Source organism: Centruroides vittatus, unplaced genomic scaffold, assembly GCF_030686945.1.
Source record: "Centruroides vittatus isolate TY-2023 unplaced genomic scaffold, ASM3068694v2 contig_10, whole genome shotgun sequence".
NCBI lineage: Eukaryota > Metazoa > Arthropoda > Arachnida > Scorpiones > Buthidae > Centruroides > Centruroides vittatus.
Genome location: NW_027120658.1, coordinates 3,699,324 through 3,720,412, shown reverse-complemented (window position 1 = coordinate 3,720,412; position 21,089 = coordinate 3,699,324). Strand labels below are relative to the sequence as shown.

At 30.2% G+C, this 21,089-nt stretch overlaps 1 protein-coding gene across 3 annotated transcripts in view; it reads right to left on the bottom strand.

The window, feature by feature from the left end:
• Window positions 1–21,089, bottom strand: part of LOC136975304 (glycoprotein 3-alpha-L-fucosyltransferase A-like) — a 101,786-nt gene that overhangs the window by 50,540 nt on the left and 30,157 nt on the right. The gene's annotated exons all lie outside the window — the stretch shown is intronic.

Here is a 21,089-nt window from a genome sequence, read left to right as displayed (position 1 = left end):
TTCTAACTTAGTAAATTTTTTAGTCTGTTCTCCATTCACTTATTAGAAAACCCTGCTGAAAATTGTTCTAGTATAAGACAGGTGTTTTAGCTTGCTTAAGTTTCCATCAGGGTTTTCTGATAGGTGAATTGAGAACAGGCTGAGAAACCTGTCTTACACAAGAGCCGCTTACAGCACAGGTTTCTCAGCCTGTTCTTCACACACCGATTAGAAAATCCAGATGTAAACTAATGTAAACTTCTCTTAAACATTTCAAATTTAATTTCGAAACCTTTAAACACAATTTCACTAAATAAATATTTGCAATTTTTCATCAAATATCGCCATAAAGATATCACGTAAACAAATACACAAGTTAAACAAGAAGAAATAATTAACTTCTAACATAAAAATGTTCACAGATTAATTCTTTTATTTAAAAGAGTTTACAAGCAACAAATTAAAGGTTCATTTCTTTGTAATCTCTTTTTGATATAAATTCTTTAAATCAATGTGGAAGAGCAATTTTAAGAACTGGGAAAACAAGAACCTGAAAGTTTCTCGCTCCAATAAGAGTAACGTTACTTTAATGGCCAGACTACATCTTATTTATCACTTTATTTACAGACTGAAAGTTCTTTTTATGTGAGGTTCAGTTAACATTAGACGTATTCGCACCAAATTGTCTACACTAGACTAAATTATTCCTTTATAAATATTTAATTTATCCGTCAACTAATCTAAAAGAAATTACGTAAACCATCTTTACTCGCACGAAACAATATTCATTATTTATTAATACATTTTTTTTAAAAAAAAAGGTTAAAAATCGATACACAGCGCCTCAATTATTAAACAAATTTACTTTTTATACTACCAAGGTCACGCGCTTGTCTGTCGTAACAAATGGGGTGGTCCAAGTTAGTTAACCGAGATGATGAAAGAATCGATTGCTTTTGGGCTTTTTGTTGACAGATGAAATACACTTTGTTTAAAAAAATTTTTGAAACATTGAATATTTTAAGCAATTTTTATTAGTTTGTTATGAGAGCGGTTAATTAACTCTTGAGCCACGCTGTATAACTTATTTATCGGATGTATGTATATAAATTTTAAAAATAAGATATAAAATATGTAATTATAATGATAAATTAACGATAAATTACCTTTTTTGTAATTTGTATAGTAATTTTACTTTTTTTTTCGTTATATTTAACAGAGTTTTTTTCGCCCAATTTGAAGCTTAATAACTCCTGTGCCTTTTGTTAAAAATTTCTGAAATTTTGCAGGGAGGTTTGTGTATTAGGAACGTTGAAGCTGTTAAATTTTGGCAGGTAAAGATCAAGGGGATGGAGAGATAGAGGGGTCGCATCTCGAATGGGGTCGGACTTAATGAAGAGTTTACTCGATATTATCATTTCTATCCTAAAAATTAAACGTTTTGCCATTTTATAATAATTAATAATATAAAAGTTTTAAAAATAAAATTCTCGCAACAGATGGAGCCACCCACAATTCTAACTTTTTTGCCAGGAAAATTACCCAACTCCTCTCTGGATTTTTTCCCCATCGATATCAGCTTGCCTTAATTACTATAAACGAAAGAATTTTAGATTTAAATTATTAATTAAATTTCATAATTATTCACAGAGAAAAATCACAGAAAATAAAGAAGTAACATTCAGAAAATCAATTTTTTCCCCTAAAAAAAAGAAAAAACAGTGATTTATCGAGTGAAACTTTATTGGTAATTTAGAAACAAGACTTTACAATAAAGTAAATTCATTTCTTTTTTGTTTCACATACAAAATCTATTGTAAAAATAACATTAATTTAATTATTTTCCCCTAATTTATATTCCAGATAATAATTTGGAGTAGCATAAATTACTCTTACAATCTGTTTACGTGTATTATCTTGTATATAAATACAAGTAATGTATTGTCAGAAAATCAAGATTTTCCTGCTTTTCTAGTATAAAATGGACAGAAAATTTATGTTTAACAAATGTTTACTGGATTTTTCCTTTTTAAATATCAGTAATCAAGTCTCGTTTCGCTCAATAAACTAAGTACAATAGAGGAAAATAACAATAGGATGTGTGTAACGTATGTTAGAGATGCCAAATCTAAACACTTTCACTTCCATGTTTACCCTCTCTTTTGTTTATTTATTTAGTAAAATTCAAAATAATTCATGGAAATTCCTATACGGTTCTCTTCTTCTGTTATTTTTACATAAATAAAGTATTTTCTATTACACAAATGTTGTGTTTAATATTAAAAACAACAAAAAAAAAAAAAATCTTGAAAATCTTGCCAACATTTCCTGAAGCGAATTAAGATATTTCCTCGCATTTTTATGCATAAATAATGGAAAAAAAAGAGAATTGTTTAGCAAATTTTTGTATCTGGAAACATTATTTAACACGCTACGAGAAAATGGCAGTCTGAATATTAAGTATAAATTATGAAAATGTAGTATTAAAAGTATATTTACTCTAGTTATTTAGTAATATTTAATAGCTTAAGCGTGACTTTATTTGCTGAATTACGCACGTAAACTTATAAATAATGATTTATAAACTGTATGAGTACGTAAAGAAGCCCTTTGCAGAGGCATTAGACCAATTTTGTTAAGAGAGGAACTCGTAATTCTTGTGTTTTAAAAAGTAAAGCAAATTCTAAAGCTATGTTATTTTTAATACAGTAGAGGTCTTAATAAGTACCCTTATGCGGAACCTCTCGATTTCCGAAAGACACTGCATGTGTAGTTATGTTTACTGTATATACTGTATACTACTTTATACAACTGCAAAATTATACCGATATTTGAAATTTTAGGGTATCAAATCTACAGGGTATATCAAGTATTCAGGGATATATGATTCAAAAAAACCATTAAAGCACGTAAATGCTCAGAGTGCCCCATAACTCACGCACCATAGGCTAATTAATGTAATGGATTTTTCATTTCGGGACAGTCCTGATCTCACACTACTGGACTTAGTTGTGAGTGAAAGGTCACTCGAAGAGTCTTGTATTACCGTTTGAAGCGCGTTATAGCTTCATGGGGGCCAGGCAAATTTGAATTAGGGTCTGAGGAATTTTTGGGGAACATATTTTCTTATAAAAGATGGGTTTGGGGCCCCCTCATGGGGCCTCAAATAATTATCCTTTTTGCCAATAGAATAACGCGCCACTGGCTTCTGGCAAGGTGTGTGGAGTGATTGGATCTTTCCTTGTGGAAGGAATGAAAGGCCTTGTGTTGAGGAATATATGTGTGCAGCAATTACATCAGCCATTTTCATTGTGTATATAAAATTCTATGATTTAAATGGTTGGAAGAATAAGAGAAAGGCTTATTTTGGGTTATAAATCAAGTTTAATTCGAAGGAGCTTACACTCGAATTGTTAATGCTGTTAGCAACAACATACACGAATTGTAATATAAACAATACTGCATTAAAATGAAAAAAAAACGTGTATTAAAAAAGTACAAGTATTCATTCGTTTCGTTTTTATATGCATAATTTATTTATTTTTACTTTTTATATATCTTTTTTAGATCTACCTACGAAAAATAAATTCATGTTTAAAGCAATTCTTCATACCTCCGATAGGAAACACTTAACTTCAACAGTTACGTTAATGTTTACCAGAGAATATTTTAAGTTGTGTATTAATAAATGCATAATTAATAATATTTTTCTATGTTTTACATAAATAATTCTTATTCCCGTCCTTTAAATATAAATTATAAACAACATCTATTAAAGCTTTCACATCACGTTCAAAACCATTTGTGTTTACATATGGATATACACTACATTCTTGTTACAAACAAGTACAGCGTAGACAAGGTAGAAGTTATATTTAATATGCCTCAACTAAGGGCGTTAAAGAATTATTCTGCAAAGAGGCCCCAAATTTATGCAAAAGATATGCAATGAGTGCGAAGAAAGGTAAATTTCAATTAGAAATTGATGATGCTGTACCGTTTGTTCGCATTAAGTTTGGCGCTAAATCGAGTGTGGCGTTAAACTGCGAAGCCTAAACAATACACCGTTTGCTGCACAAAATAATTATACTCAACTGAATGGGATTTTAATTTCTTTTTAGAGGATCCATTTATCAGTATTCACTGGCACAAGGGTAGCGCTATTTAGAATGATGCTATATCAAGGTTTGGCTTTGTGTAAAATGATTTGGTCTTGAAAACGTCTTAAAATTTGAGAATGTTTTTAATGTTTGTATTGAAAATAATTAATCTATTCAATTGCAAGCAATGTAACAGAGAAGAATTAACCTAACAATAGCTGCTATATCGAGGTTCTCCCAAGCTAATTGTTAATAATTCTAAATAAAATATCATCCCAGAAAAAAAGTAAATATCACGTTAACTTAATTGACTTCCATTATTTATAATTTTTTCTCCCTTGGTAATTTTTTTAAATAATTTTGTGTAAGACGATCCACTTAAGAAGATACAAATTTCCTTTCACGAATGAATGCTGTGGGCCAATTTTAACTGATTAACTGCAGAAATTATTCTAAAAACTCCCTTATTTTTCAATTATTTATTTAATTAATGAACTATTTCTGTCATATAAACATAAAATATTTGTACAAATACATTTATTTATTTAATTTTTAAATATTTCTACAGCTTAGATTAAAAGATTTTCTTCGATTAAGATACAAATCACTCTATTTTAAATATTATAAAAGTAATAATATAAATGTTGCAAAACCTGTAAACGACGGACACTGACGGGAATGGCCGCTATATTCGGAGGATATTATGTACGAATTTAAAAAAAAAAGTTTCTAAAATGTGTGGCCGCTGTTGAGAGGTGACCGTTATTGGAGGTTCTACTATATTAGAATTTAATTAAATATATTTTTTTCTAATAATTTAAGCTTAAACAGAATTCTGAAAGGACTTTCGTGAGCCGTGGACTTGGTAACAAGCGTAAATAAACGTAACAGAAACGACGTTACGCCCTGTAAATTTTAATTTTGACTTTTGAAAACTGTTCCTTGTCCAATTATAAAGTTACAAATAGTCTTAAAGATTAAATAAAATTAAAGTTACGCAATAAATTACATGATTTATACTCTACAAAGGTTGATTACAAATCTCTAAAGACTGTACGCGCTGTATACGGATAGTCATAATTACTATTGTATACACAAAAATATTTAATTAATATTGTTATGGAGAAAAACAGCTCACAAATTTCTCATTTATTTAATAAATTAAATTATAAATTAATTGTTAAATTTAATTATACATTTTTACTTGTGGAAGGGACATCTTGCATACTGTGAGCATGTACATGAATTTAATTAATTAGTAATTTACTTTACATTTATAGAAAGTATTTTAAAGTAGCATCGGTTCTGTATACGTTGTATTAAGTATATAGTATTGTATAGCCATCTGTTTAGTACAGGCTACATCTATATGCCGTAGCTTCTACTGCATACTGCATATACAGTATGCTATTAACTACCACACTATATACAGTAACATTATATTACACACTTTAATGTTACTACATCGGAATACAAAGTACAGATAAGTACAGGTAATAATAAATCAAAAATATATAAGAAAAATAGTATTTACCTTTAATTTTTCTACGATCGAATTAAGATTTAATTGGAGCAGCTACAAACACATATGGATACTTATTCGAAAATAAAATTAAATTATGCGTTCGATGGTGTATATGTGTATTTACTTGTATACGCCCGATCACGAGATAGCGTGATAACAATAAGCACGTTAATACAAAATTTTACATTTTAAAAAAAGAAATAACGGTCATTCGATTATAATAGCGATGTCAATTATCAAATAATTCGTTAATTATTAACAGTTTTTTTTTTAATTTAAATTTAAATTTTTAAATAATCGCTGCATACAAATGGACTAAAATTTAATATAAAGGTTATTTACTGTTGTTTTTCTAGTCTCAATCGTAAAATATGTGAGTGTACAGTACCTCATAAAAGAATATAAAAAAGTCGTTAATAAACTTGGTTCCTTTGATCAAATTACAATAAATTCGGTACAAGAATAATGCATTTCTGGCTGCAGGCTATAACTTTAGATTTTTGCTATTTATTAGCCATTTCTTAGGAACTTTTATCCCTTTTTTAATGTCCTAAAACCTGCAACATAAATTAGAAATTTGTCTTGGTTAACCGACTTTTTGGCCTACCTGTACGTGGCATAAATATTTCCATTATATTCCATTGAATTACATGTAATCATCTAATATAATGACAGTTATGGTGTTAGCCTACCTTTCTGTAAGATCTGGGATCGAATTCGGGTAGTGGAATAACCCAAGGAATTTTTTGAGGACCCTATTGTGGGCCTTGATGATAACACGATGGGCGCGTAAAAAAACCCATCGTGGTTTCGGCCAGGCCATATAAGTCATTAATTATGAAATCCGGACAGGATTCGAACCTGGATCCTTATCACGTAACTGTTTTTGTATCTGTGTTTATATAATACTTCGATTACCTTTAATTAAATTGTAAATAAATATTGTTATTAGGCCTACTTAAAGACTGTGCGCAGGGGTGGACTTGTGGCCCTAAGTTATAACACATAGAATGTCCTTGCCTTAACTGAATAATGCGAGGCCCTAAGCTACAGAGTTATAACACAAGGCTCTAGACTGCAACTTGTTTCGTTCACGTGCAAATCAGGCCGTAAATTTTAAAAAAGCATACAAATTGGAAAATGTTTTCAGTATGTTTTAGTGTTTTATATATCCTAAACATGGAATAAAAGCGGAAAATATGTGTTGTGAGAATATATGTGACGTTTAAGAAATGTATTTTGTCATACTTCCCCACGAGGGATATGGTGGATTGTTGAAACAACTGTTGACAACTGAAGAGAAGCTATTGTTCAACACAATGAGAAAAAGTGCCCTATAAAAATTTCATTCGCTTACTTTCAATGTTAAAGCTATATAGGGATAAAAATTTAATAATTAAAATTATACTCACGAAATATTTTGTTAACATTTTATTCATTTTATAAGAGATCAAGCAGGAAACCCTCCCCCAATTAGCAAAAGTCTTCGTTTTAAAATTTATATATCACACCGTCAGACTGTATGTCTGTCTGCCTGTTGGTTGAAAATATATATTAATTAATTATAAAGACTGGAATTAGATTTGTAAAATATAAAAGGCCCTTCCTTTCACCAAATGCAAGGCCCTATTGTTTGGCTTATATGCAAGTTTTGCCGTGGTAAAAAATGAAATGAAAAGTGCAATAAGAAGTAAATATAAGAAAATAACAACCAAACCTCGACAACGACCTTTAATATGCAGCCTTTTTAAAAGGCTGCGTATTAAAGGTTTTTTGTCGAGGTTTGGCTGTTATTTAAGTGCAGTTGGATAAGAATGTACAAGTAAATATTAAATTTAAAATTTGGTGTAACTTGGTTTGCCTGATCACGTGTTAGTTTATCGTTGTGGAAGTCCGTAATCGTGTTTTATTCGGACCCCATAGTATATTATGGACAGTACGAGTCGGAGTGTCGTTTTCTGTAATGATCGACCCCTCTGTGGGTCAGACTATTAGTAATGGGATAATTATTGCCGGCCATTTATCCTACAATTAACAAACCTGACGTTAATTAAACAATAAATCAATCTAATTAACAGGTAAAATACAAGAAAACAATAACCATATGTCCAAGAGAAAATTCAACCACATTTGGTATGCATGCTGTCCTGATTGTGCGGTTTCAATTTTCAGGAAAATATTTTACGTCAAAATTCATCCGCTAGGGCAAAATTTGGTGCTACTAATCGTCAATTCCATATTTTACATGTAAAATCACATCTGTAATTGAAATTAAATTATTTTACTTTTTTAAAACTGTTGAAATTCATTAGAAAACTTGCGTAACATACACATTTACGGATCGGCAGCGCCAAATTTCCCCTAGCGACTGAAGTTTAGAGTCAAATGATTGTATAATATCCAAAATTAAAATAAAATCTCCCGCCTCAAAAAGTCTCTTTAATGATGATTAATGGGATTAAATAAAGAAAATGAAAAGTTAAACACTTGAAAAATTAAATATAGAATGTTATATAAGAATATGAATTTTTACATATAAATTAACGTAGAAAATATATATTTTTAGAAGGAAAAATTAATTATAATATGGTCTTAAAGAGTTTCACTTTCATTACTTTCGAATAATTAATTAGACAAACGAATAATTATTTTTATAAATGATGGATCCGTTACACAAATCCCATCATTCTGGTGATAATTTATGGTTGATATTCATGTCATACTATCCCATTTATATTATGTAGATTTATGCACACTATACATTATCTAAATTAGAGGTCTTAAAGTTATCAAATACATCAGCAGCAGCATGCAATAAGAATAATTACACATTGAAATGCTCTAAAATTATTCTTTTAATTTGTAAATTAGGAATGTAGGGTGTAAAAATACAATTGTCTCGTATATAATGAGAATGTGTCTTAATTAAATTTTTAAAAAATTAGAGAAAATAAATAATAAAGTCGTTTCCAGATTCGAAAATCTCCACGTGACTCCACTCCACGGGCACGTGGAATTTACCGGGCTTCCTCCACGTGTGTAAGACATACACAAGAGCAGTTTTCCATAGAAAGTCTCCTGGAAGGCACGCGGACTTTACCGGACTTTCTTTACGCCTTTAACACATACAAGCGCAATTTTCCGTTGAACGTCTCCTGGGAGACACACTCTCGGCAAATGGGTGATGTGCTAAGGGAGGTGACTTTATGGAAAAGAAGTCTTCTGCCTTAAGATATCGTGTTGCAAGAAGTGAAATCCCTGAACAGATAATTTATTCCAAGAAAACAAACATTTTTCTTAACCAAAACTCACTTTAAATAGTCAATACGACAAGCGAGTCAAAGTTAATTTTGATTTTTCCCATCGGGCGATGCTTACAAATTTAATTTTTAGGATTTATTTGATAAATTTCAATATTATTCTGCTAATAAACGTAATTATTCATAGGAAAATGTTCTTTGGAAGCATTTATATTTCGTATGCATTTATAATTTAACATAATCAAATTTGTTTTCACGTCAGATATTTATTACAATTAATGAAAAATGCCGACTATTCAGATATAATTAGCAACATTTTCACAAATATTTAATGAAAATTTTTATTAAATTTGCTAAATTTCTCATGTTTCAATTCCCATCTTTATGGACACGGCAAACAAGCATTTTCCATTAAGAATTTATTCACCAAAGTAACAATTTCCTAAGTGTGTATACATGTCAATACCCCACTGTAATATATCCTGTAATTTACCTTCTTTTATATATTGGGCTGTAGTTTGGAAAAAAATTGTAAACCTATAAATTCCGTCTGTCTGTCTGTCTTTTCTTTAATCTCGAGAACGGAGTTAGATACATGATGGTACGACTCTACTGCTAACAGGAAAAGTATGATGTACTGTACAGGGGTAAGACATTACTAATTTGAGGTGGAGAGCATATATTTTAAATTAAATAAATTAAAAACTATGATTAAAAATTGCAGCCCGGCTTATTATTAAATTTGATTTATAATTCATACAATTTTTTTTTACTTTAACACAGTAAAATAAGCTAGTATCTGAAGAAAATGACGTACATAATTCAGGTTATAACGTCATGTGGGTGGAGAGAAATTACAGAAAAACGAGCAATTTTTGAGCTAGTGAAATGGCCAAAAAGTTTCAAATGGAATACAAAAGAATAATTTTCACGAGAAAATGGAAGTCACTAACATAAGGAAATGCCACTAAACAATGCTTTATATGTGACATTTTATTGGATAAACACAATTAAGATAAAGGGGAATGAAAGAAAAGAGAAAAAAACGATTTTATGTGTTTTCTGTATGATTTATTTCTTAACATTTTATTCGTATAAAGAACTAATATGTCCCTTTACGACATACTAAACATGTCTATTCTTTTTTATTTAATTATAATAAATTTTATGTAGTTGTCTGTCAAAATAAATATAATAATTCTTAATTAAAATGTCAATAAACATGTTCAAAATCATAATTTTTAATTTAATTCTATTAGAAAACTTGATACGCGAAATGTCCAGTATATAATAAAAAAACAAACAAAAACATAAATATTAACTATTATAATTATATTATACAGTCGAACCTGTAAACAACAGCCAATTTGATTGCTTATGTTGTCGTCAGTGTCCGTTGTTTGGAGGTTTGACTATATTATTACGGAGTACAGGCTGAAAAAAAGATAGATTGATCGGGTAAGTAAGTAAGATTTACTAAGCAGAAAGTGCGTGAAGACGTCATAGGAGAATACTGAGCAGTAAGGATGATAAGATATAATTGAGTAAAAAATTTATAAAAAGTAAAGACGATTTTACATACAGAAGCAAAAATTCACTGTACACCCGCATTTACATGTCTAGTGACTTTCTAATCACCCTATACAGTAAGTGTTTAATAATATTCTATTTATAATTTTTATACCATTATAAACGGTTAAAATTCTTTCTACTTTAAAATTTATTCAATTAAGAAATAAATACACAACATTAAGCTGAATTAAAACGTAGTTATAACATTAAAAAAAATTCAAGAGAATGTTGCTTTAGAATAATGATTATTAATTACGCTTTAGAATAATGATTATTAATTAAATTTAATTAAGTTATTTCTATTTTTACAATAAAAATAAATAAAGTAGTTTATAGAAGACACTTTCAACTCCCCACTGTAATAATTTAGTAATGTGTTTTCAATGACACCAAATACTTTCATTGTTCTATAATTGGAAGACAGTCCAAGGACTTATGAACTCATCCACTGCATTAAATGACATAAAAGTAATGCTTATAATCGCTGAAAGTTATTTCAAATTAATTATTATTTTCTTATATTGCTACTAATTAAGCTCTAATTTTAATTAACATTAAAAATTCTTTGAAATGTTTTCAAATTATACGTCCTTGATTCCACTTGATTACGGTTAATCAAATCATATTTAATCGTTTTTAATGTTGTACTTACAAAGAACAACATTAAAGTAGTTCTATAACTGTGTAAATATCTAATTACTCCATTAAATATCCTTTAATTAGAAAAATTAATTATAATTTAGACATTATTAACGTGTATAGAATTTCATACGAACTCAAATCTTAAATTAAGATAATTAATTATGTTTAGAGCAAATAATTAGTAAATAAAATCGCCTTCCTTATTAATCCATAAAATCACATTCTTTACGGCGTTTATTTTTAATTTTAATGTTGTTTAATGCAGCCAAACCTGTAAACAACGGCTAGAGACGGGTACATAAAGATGGACGTTATTCAGAGGTTATTTTGTATACATCAGAAAGAAATATTTCCCTCAGAGTGCGTTATTTATATTATAATATCTAAACAATTTTAGTCTGCGAGGAAATTTGACTGGGTCTAGATCACGTGATCACGAGGAAATTTGATATAGTCACGTGACGATGCCCCCTACTAATTTTCAGAATAGTGCAAGAGAAACCTCTTGTTCACGTAACGTCGTAGTCACTGCAGTAATTCGCAGAATTAACACTACACATTCCAGCGCCAAAATTGCCACAGTGGCGTGTTTTGGTACTATTCTTTTTTTACGATACTGTCTTTAGCATATCCTAAAATGTAACCACACTAAATTTGGTTGCATAGAGGCCAATAAATATCTTTCTAGATAGCGTCGAACAGGGAACTTTACCTGGTATATAAATTCAAACTTCGATTTAGTGTCTCCATTTGTTTGACCCTCGAAATTGGTACTTAATCGAATGCAACGTTAAACTAAAACACCGCAAACAAGAATTGTATACAGTAATGAGTTTTTCCATTTAATATTTAAGGGCACAAGTGTATATACAACTTTACGAGATTTAAGCGCTAAATCGAGGTATAGCTGTAATAACACGCATCCACACCTCGATTTAACGCTTAATATACGTATAATGATACATATATACACCCAGACTTCGATTTAGCGTTTGGTATACGTATACTATACAGTATATATGTAATTTTCGTAAATACTTGGCTGGAAGCCTTACCTCGTCGGTATATTTTGCCAGCTTTATAGCACTATTTTCTCTCGAATTTCTGGCAAAGAGTGGCAATAAATAATAATGTATTATGAAGAGGTGATACATTATTTTATTTACATTACAAGATAGTAAAATAAGACCTCATAATACGTCACAATGATAGATTAGAAAGAAAGTGGTGTGACAGACACAAGTAAAGTTTTAATTCTTAGAAAAAATTATAGTTAAAAGTTATTATTATAATCTTGAAAATAATACAAAAAAGGGTCGATTTTATTTTTATTATTGTTATTATTATTTTATTTTTTGTTTTACTCGAAAGCTTTTAAAGTAAGTGTGTAATGTAAGGAGTCTTTTACTGTAAGATCGAGAACATTACACAAGATTCTTTCTTCTTTTAAGTACAAGTTATAATAAAAATCTGACTTGGTTTCGTATTGCAACGTAATGAAAATTACTCCTAAAAGCAGGAAATATCAAATATAAAAATTGTCCTTCCTTTATTATTGTTAACTTAACAATAATATATTTGCTAAACTGTTACAATAAGCAATCTACATTTTTTTTTTTCTTGCGTTTTCTTTTATTCCTTAATGTTTAAGCTTACTTTAAACAAAAAAACTTTGTATAATTGATTAGAATTTATTTCTTTAAAGTATATTCAACGTAATGTACACCTTAAAAATTATAGTTAAATCTATAAGTAAGTTTATTATATTTAAGGCATTCGTCTACTTGATAACATTAATAACAATTGACATTCTAAGTTACATTTTCATTTTTTTTTTATATTAAAAAAAAGTAAAGTATAGCATAATAAGAAATAATGAAGCGTAACATTCGGTAGAGTAGAACCGTGTCCTTCCTACAGCATAAGTAGTCTTAAAACACCGAGCGATATAGCATTATATATCAACTTCTAATGCCTTCTAATGAACTTCTAATGATCTCATTAAGTATTAATTAGTTACTTTATAGATATGACTTAATTTCGAGTACTTGTTTTCTTCCATTTTCATTTCACCTAATTTGAGAATACTAAATTAAGTCTCTGCTTCGAGATTTTTTATTAAATTTAAAAATATTTTTGTCTTTTTAAACAAAACAAAAATATAATGGTGGCCCAAAAATCATTTAAATTCATGCACAACACATAAATCAGTTAATCCTCCCACTAAACGCTTTAGAGAGGCTCCTTTATGGCGGCTTAATTAATTACTGTAAATAGTTAAAGAATAAACTAAATTACCTTATAAGTTAGGACACGCAATCTCCCTATTTTATTATTATTATTAATGTTTAAGGAAGTAAAACTTACAAGAATATCTACTTTAAGTGTAATACAACACAGCAACTCTGTTCTCGCGTATATCGAGAGTATGTGTTTGTATGGGGGAATTATGGATATGAATTTTCTGCACGTTCGTGTACTTCGCTGTTTTCTTTTCTGCTTCATCAAATTGCAATAAAGAAATGGCTTTGTCTCTCTACGCTAACAGTAAGAATCAATAACTATAATATCAGTTTTTTGACAAAAAATAAGGAAAAAATGGAGCTAGAACGGGGGTAGCGCACGAGCTGTTTATTTTAGATAAGTGTATTTTATGCCACACTTTCTCAGAAAGTAACAACACGTGTAATCAAATAAATTTCCGAGTAGAAAATATTCCAGTAAAATGTGCTTCAAATAAAAAATAAATAAATAAATTATTATTAATGCTTCTATATGGAAATATATTTATTATTTATATTTTTAAAAAACGTAATATTTTATTTTGTGGGTGCCAGTACTTAGGAAAAAATATTGCAGAGGATTTATATTAAATTTCGGATTTTTATGCCATTAAATTGGATCGGACCTCGATACAGCGACTCTGAAATAGAAAATAAATCGAGTGCGGCGCTCGAGAGTTTGATCACGAATGGTAAATGATCTTTGTAATATTAAATATATTAAATTTATGTTTTTATGCGATAAAATTACAAGAAACCTTGATACAGCGCTACCGTTTATTCGTATCTGAAACTGGTAATAAATGGAGTGTGACCACGAGAGTTTAGTGATGGTAAATGAGATTTACAATGTAAAATATATTAAATTTAAAGTTGTTTTACGATAAAATTGCATCATACCTCGATATAGCGTTACTGAAATTGGCAATAAATCTAGCGTGGCGCTCGAAAGTTTGTTCGCGTGATTTAGTGATGATAAATGTCCTTTACAATATAAAATCATACATTTGGCAATTCGTGTTACGAAAAAGATCCATTAATTGACAATATAGAATACAGGATAGGCGCTATATAGGGGGTGTTATATCGAAGTTATAATTCAAAAAATTTATTTAATATAACTAAATTTAGTTAATAATACTAATAACGCTTAAAGATTTATTATGTAATATATGCAACCAAACTTTGATATAGCGCCTTCCTCGATACAGTGCTTTACGATATTTACGTTTCTCATTATAACTACACTCAAGAAGGGCCAATAAATACTCGTAAAGGGATCTTCTTCATGAATATTAAACAGCTTCGGTAAAGCGCATCTCCCAAACCCCTTTACAGCGATTTCTGTGAATTAATAAACCTGCAATTTTTCACTAAAAACGGCACCAAATCACGTGACTTTCAATCCCGAACTCGATTTCGTGTTCATACCTCGATTCTACGATAAATTTTATTGTTTGAGTTGTTTTAGATTAGCGTCGAACTCGATTTAGTGCCGATTTCGTAGACGCTAAATGGCGGTTTGACCTGTGTTTAACAATTTTTTAAAATTTGTAAATAATACAGTCGAATCGAACCTCCAATAACGGCCACCTCTAAACTGCGACCATTCCTACAGAAACGCTTTTCTTTAAACAAAAATGCATACAAAATTGAAAATGTTTGTTTTTAGATTATATTTCCGTCACTGGCCAAACCTGTGAACGACGGCCACTGAAGTTTCTTCTTATTATCCAAAGAAGAGGAAACTATTATGTAAAATATTCGATATAAAACTTTTCTCATGCATAAATAAGCGACTATGACATAAATATTTTAAATATGTAACATGTTTAGCTACACATTTTTAGATTTATTTAAATATATTCGGCCATGAAAGGTTTTCGTGAATAATTTTTATTTTAGTAAAATTATTATTTAAATTTTAAATAAAGTACATTTGATATCAGCACCAATACACAAGAAAATATTTCAAGACACCTGCGTAAACAAAGTACCCCTATCTAACGCTGTCTACAGACATATTAACATATTATGTGGTCCAAATGAGGTCAAATTTGGTATTGTGACATCTCAGGACACTCAGAAGACATTTTCACAAAAAGAGTTAAACTAGTACCAAAACTCACTACCGTGACATTTTTGGCGCTACAAACAGAAGCCGTTTTATGTACACAGCTATACAGAAACATTATTAATCTAAAGGATAATGTTTAATGTGGTCCCTATTCTGAAAAAAATGAACAGTGTTCAACGTCCACCGCAACTGATCCTATGTGACGTTCACATGTGCAGCGCGACACTGTCTTACGAGGCCACCAAATTTTCAATACGCAATCGATAAGCCACACCAGTTAAGTGTAGCCACAACCGTAAACCACACGGCTCGCAGCGCCAAAAGTGCCGCTGCGGCGAGTTTCGGTACTAATTATTTTTTCACGGAAATGTCTTCCTGGCGTCCCGAGACGACACCACACCAAATTTCGTGGCATTCGAAGCGCTAAATACGACTACAGACAGCGTTGAATACGGGTAATTCAGGTGTTTACGACACAACAGATGTATCCAATATAAAAAAAAAACAAATTTACATATTTAAATATAGTCAAAAATCAAATATTTTCAAGCAAAAAGTAAATAAATAAAACGGTATCTGCTTCATTAAAATGTATTCGAATGATTGAATTTTCTGTGTTTTGTAGTCTAGAAAGGGGGAAATCACTTCTTTTCCTTTTTATTTTGATGCGGATCAAATTTTCAGGAGCTTTAAAATTTCATATGCAGGAGCATTCTTGTGAATTTATTATTTTCAAACAAATACTTTTATTTCAAATCCGTGAAAAGCCAATTGAAATAAAAATGCAAGAACATTTTTGTTTCCCTTTTTCCTCGCAACTTGAAGGTTTAGAAAACAAAAAAAAAGGTATTTTTTTCACTTTTTACTTATGTTTCAACATAAAAACCTATCGATATAAGCTCGTTGCAAATTTTTTTTATCTCCCTGTCTTTGATATTCACAATAAAATAAAAAGTTTAGTACGGTCGAACCTCTGTACGAAGGCCACGGACGAAAACGTAAAAAGTGGCCGTTGTTTGAAGATTGTTTTTTACGCGTTTTTGTTCAGAATGAGAAACGTTCCTGAAAAATAGCCGCTGATTAGAAGTGGCCGTTGTTTGAAGGTTGTTTTGTATACATTTTTGTTCAGAAAGAAACACGTTCCTTTTCAAAGTTGTTTCGCATTCATTTTGTTGTTTTGTGTGCATTTTTGTTCAGAAAAAAAACACGTTCCTAAAAATGTCCGCCATATAGAGATGGCCGTTATTGGAAGTTCCACACTAAACTTTATATATCTCACGACTTTTATACGCGATATTTTAGATTAAATTTCCTAAACTTTCTTTTAAATTTTATATTAAATTTCAAGAATGTGACTCACGATTTCGTTAGTCGAATCTCTAGAGCTACGAAATTTAAATTAATTGCCATGAAATTTCCCTAAATCTACATCACGTGTCCCGGTATTCAGGAGCCACAAAATGTCATGAAATTTTAAAAAATCGATCTTATTAATTCCTTTTTTTCGAATCTCTGGGGCATATTACAATCGATTTTCCTTATTTCTGATGCGAAATTCTAATTTTTTCTTTCTGGATTTGATCACTTTCAATGTATTCGTGTGTAAGGAAATTTATTCTAAGTCTACTTTCTACTGTTTATCTCTACGTTTTTCATACTTTTAAAGGCTTTAGAGTTTCAAAATACTTATTCTTTCTTTCTAAATTCTTTAAAATTAGAATATTCTTCGAATTTAATTCAGCAAATAAAATTTAAATATTTTTTTTAACGTTTAAACTTCGAATTTCTTCCAGTTTTAAACGTCAAAATTGCATTATTTATTTAATTTTATTCGAAATTTAAACGTTATTTGCTTAAATAAAATGTATAAATCAACTTGTTAAATTTTAACTAAAACAATTGGGAAATTTTAATTGTGTTTTATTAATACATTTAATAGTAATTAAGACAGATATTTAAGTTTAACCGTGATGAAATTCGTTGTCAATTTAATGGTGCAAATAGGGTCGAACCTTCCAATGACGGCCACCTCTAAACAGCGATCTTTCTTTCGTCAAGAACTTTTTTTATTTTTCTCTCTCTATTTTTGCACAAAAGTACATTGAAAATAACCTGTAAACAACGGCCACCTAAAACAATGTCCGTTTATCAAGAACTTTCTTTACACAAAATTGCAAGAAAGTAACCGCCGAACAACGGCCATTTTTACGTTTTTGTCAGTGGCCGCCGTTAACAGGTTCGGATATACTGTATCTTAATACAGTATATCCGAACCTAGATAAGAAAGAAAATCCTGATTCGATATCACTTAATAAAAAAGGAATTAATTATGAAATACAGGAAAACCTGCGTAAACCGGACTGCGAATATCTTTTCTGATTTGGAAGGTTACCATTTCGAACAAGATTTCTTTTAACACAACAGAAAATATCCGCGTTGAAAAGAATTCTTCGCATTTAGGCAGGTTTCCGTTTTAAAGAGGTTTTACTGTATTTTAAATTCACGAAATGAGTAGAAAATAATTTGTAAGTTTTAATGGCTTGTACTTTCGGAAGAAAGACGGGGAAAAAATCTTACCACCGACACGAACAGCTTATTTACGAGTAGATAAAACTAGATAAAGGAATAATTATTTCTTTATATCGAGATGAATTTCTACTAATTTTATTTTTACGGTCTTTTATCAATTGATGCAATTGCCAAAACATGGACAGTTTAATAGATTTTTGTGATTCGAGATGCGACGAGAAAAAATAAAATAAAATAAAAAAGGAAAACAGGATTTTTGTATCGATTTCTAAAGTAATTTTCTTAATGTTTTACGATTTAAGTAGCTCGACATTTTTTCATTCACAATATATTTTCTCAACTGTTGTAATCAATTTTAGTAAAAACGTTGCGTTAAATTTTATTTATTTATTTTATTATATATTATTATTTTTTTTTTTTTTTTTTTTTTTTTTAGTATAAAATCGTGAATTTTCAAACTAAATCGTGTTAATATTTTGGGGAATTCTTCTTAAACTGTCTTCTGAACTTCTTGTTTTAAATATTGGAACCTCCTATAAAGACCACCTGTATACAGCGGCTATTTTTCGCGAAGGTTTCATTCTGTGAGCAGAAATGCGTACGGAATAACCTTCTAACGACGGCCACCTCTAAACAGCGGCCATTTTTTCGGGAACAAAAACGAATACAAAAAATCTTCCAAACAATGTATACACTTTTATATTCTGATCAGTCGCCGCTGTTCACAGGTTTGACTGTATTATATATATATATTGTTAAAACTCGAAAGATTATTCGTGCAATGTATACTATTATCACACAATTACACGTGGATAGTTACGAATCGTACAGTACATAACATTTCGCACGTTCGGATGTCTGTACGCGCCGGACGAAATATCCGCAACTATTTAAGAAAAAAAATCTCGAAAATTATACGATATTTCAACAGCATTGTTATTTGTATTATTGGAAGGGCCTTTCTAAACGTAAGGACCTCGGTTAACGTTAAAAAACACTTAAGAAGTCGCTTTAAACAAATCTAATCCGTGTAATTTATTTTATTAAACAATAGATACAACCACTATCGGGGTGACACGGAGGGAGAGAGAGAGGGAGGGAGGGTGTCGTTCACGTTTTAATATAGTACCACAGCACGTGACCAGTGTCACCATGGAAACTTCTTAAGCAGTCGTTCCTACCGATCTGTTGGAGCTTAGCCAAAATACCGCAACGTCTCCCCCCTACCACCCATCACGTGGTTTCTCGCGGATGAAAAAAGTTATATTTTACGACACATTCCTTTCCCCCTGCACGAATTGTAAAAAAAAATGGCGTAAAATTTAAAGCAAATTGTTTCCAAGTTTCCTGAAGAACTTCAAAGTTCAATAATAGAAAATAAAGTAAAATATAAAATAAATAAACCTTCTCAGATTTGTTTCACTCGACGGGGAAAAAGTGATAAATAAAATGATAAATAAATAAATAAAAAATCGAATTTAATCCAAATAAATCCCCGAAATGAAGAAGTGAAGTGAAAAAGAAATGAAGTGAAAAAATTATTTGTCGACACGAAAGATGGGGAATTTTAGGGATTTTTTTAAAAACTTTTTTGCCGATTTTCTTTCCTCAAATTGTTAAAAATAGGGGAATAAGTACAGGAAATGTACGTGCACTTTTCCTTCCTGTACTTAGGCTTTTTAGTTTAATAAGCGTACAGGAATAATGCTGTCAGCTGATAACTCCCGCTGATTTCCTAAGACAAATATATAACTTACAAACGTGAAAAACGCTTTAAAAATAATTAAAATTAAGTTATAATCTTTTAATTAAAATTATATTATTAAGTTTTTAATTTTTTTATAAATTAACCCTTTTTAAAGTAAAAAAAAATTATTAAAAAATACTTAAAATAAAGAGAGACCTCGATATAGCGCCATCCTAATTACGTCCATCGTTGTAAAGCGCCAATGAACGATGTGAACGGATCTTCCCCATAAATATTAAATAGGATCTTCCCTTTAATAGCGTGCGAATTACCGAACCTACGATTTTTTTGCATTGTAAAGGGTATTATCAGGTGAAACTTGTGTTCGCGAGTCACGTGAGTTCAAAACACTCGAATTCTTCTTCTTAAAGGTTCTTTAGTTTAGCGTCAATCTCGATTTAGTGGTAATTTCAGTGGCGTTAAACACACACTAACATCCATACATACAGAAAATATCCCTAAATTTTTTGCATTTCTCGACGTTTCACGGTCACTAAGTTCAAAAATTTTTAAGCTTTGGGGGTCGTTTTTTTATCGATTGTCGTACTTTCCATCTGTTTTATATATAGGTGCTACGAAAAGATTGGTTTTACGATATTAAGGGCCATAACTCTCGAACAAACGGTCTGATTTTCCTGAAATTTTCTGGAAAAAGTTTCCCCTAATAATCAAACCTCCCTGAAAGATTTCAGAAATTTTCGACAAGTGGCACAGGAGTTATTAGGCTGAAAAGTGGGTAAACAAAGTCGTGCCCCCACACTTACAGAAAAAAAAACCCTAAGTTTTTTGCATTTCTCGACGTTAATGGTCTCTTGGGTCCAAAAATGTAAAAATCTCAGGGCCATTTTTTTGACCTATTGCCATACTTTCCCTCTGTTACATTATATATAATAGAAGGGAAAGTAAGAGAGAATCAATTGATGATGCAAGATGAATCACTAATTGCTAACTAGCATCGCTTTCAGGTGTACTAAAGTAAATGAAAGGTTACTCAAAGAGTAATTTGCAGATCGATAGACATTCCTGAATTGGGTTAGACCCTATATTATTATATTAACTTAGACGAATAAATTATATGCAGTTTAATTCCCCCTCTTGGATATAGTAAGATTACTTATAATTACACAAAATACTAAATTAAGGCTGACATTGTTTAATCGATTAAAGGCACACGCTCTCTGATCAATTCCAGTAATATTTAAACATTTTTAAAATTGATCAATGTTAAATTTAAATTACTCTAACTTAATGAAGAAGTATTAATTCTAATTAAATCAATATCTTTAATTTTGGTGACTAAATTTATGCTGTACACTAGAGATCAGCACTGCATTATAAAGTTTAAGACTCTTTAGAGTGCAGTTCCAGTGTTTATA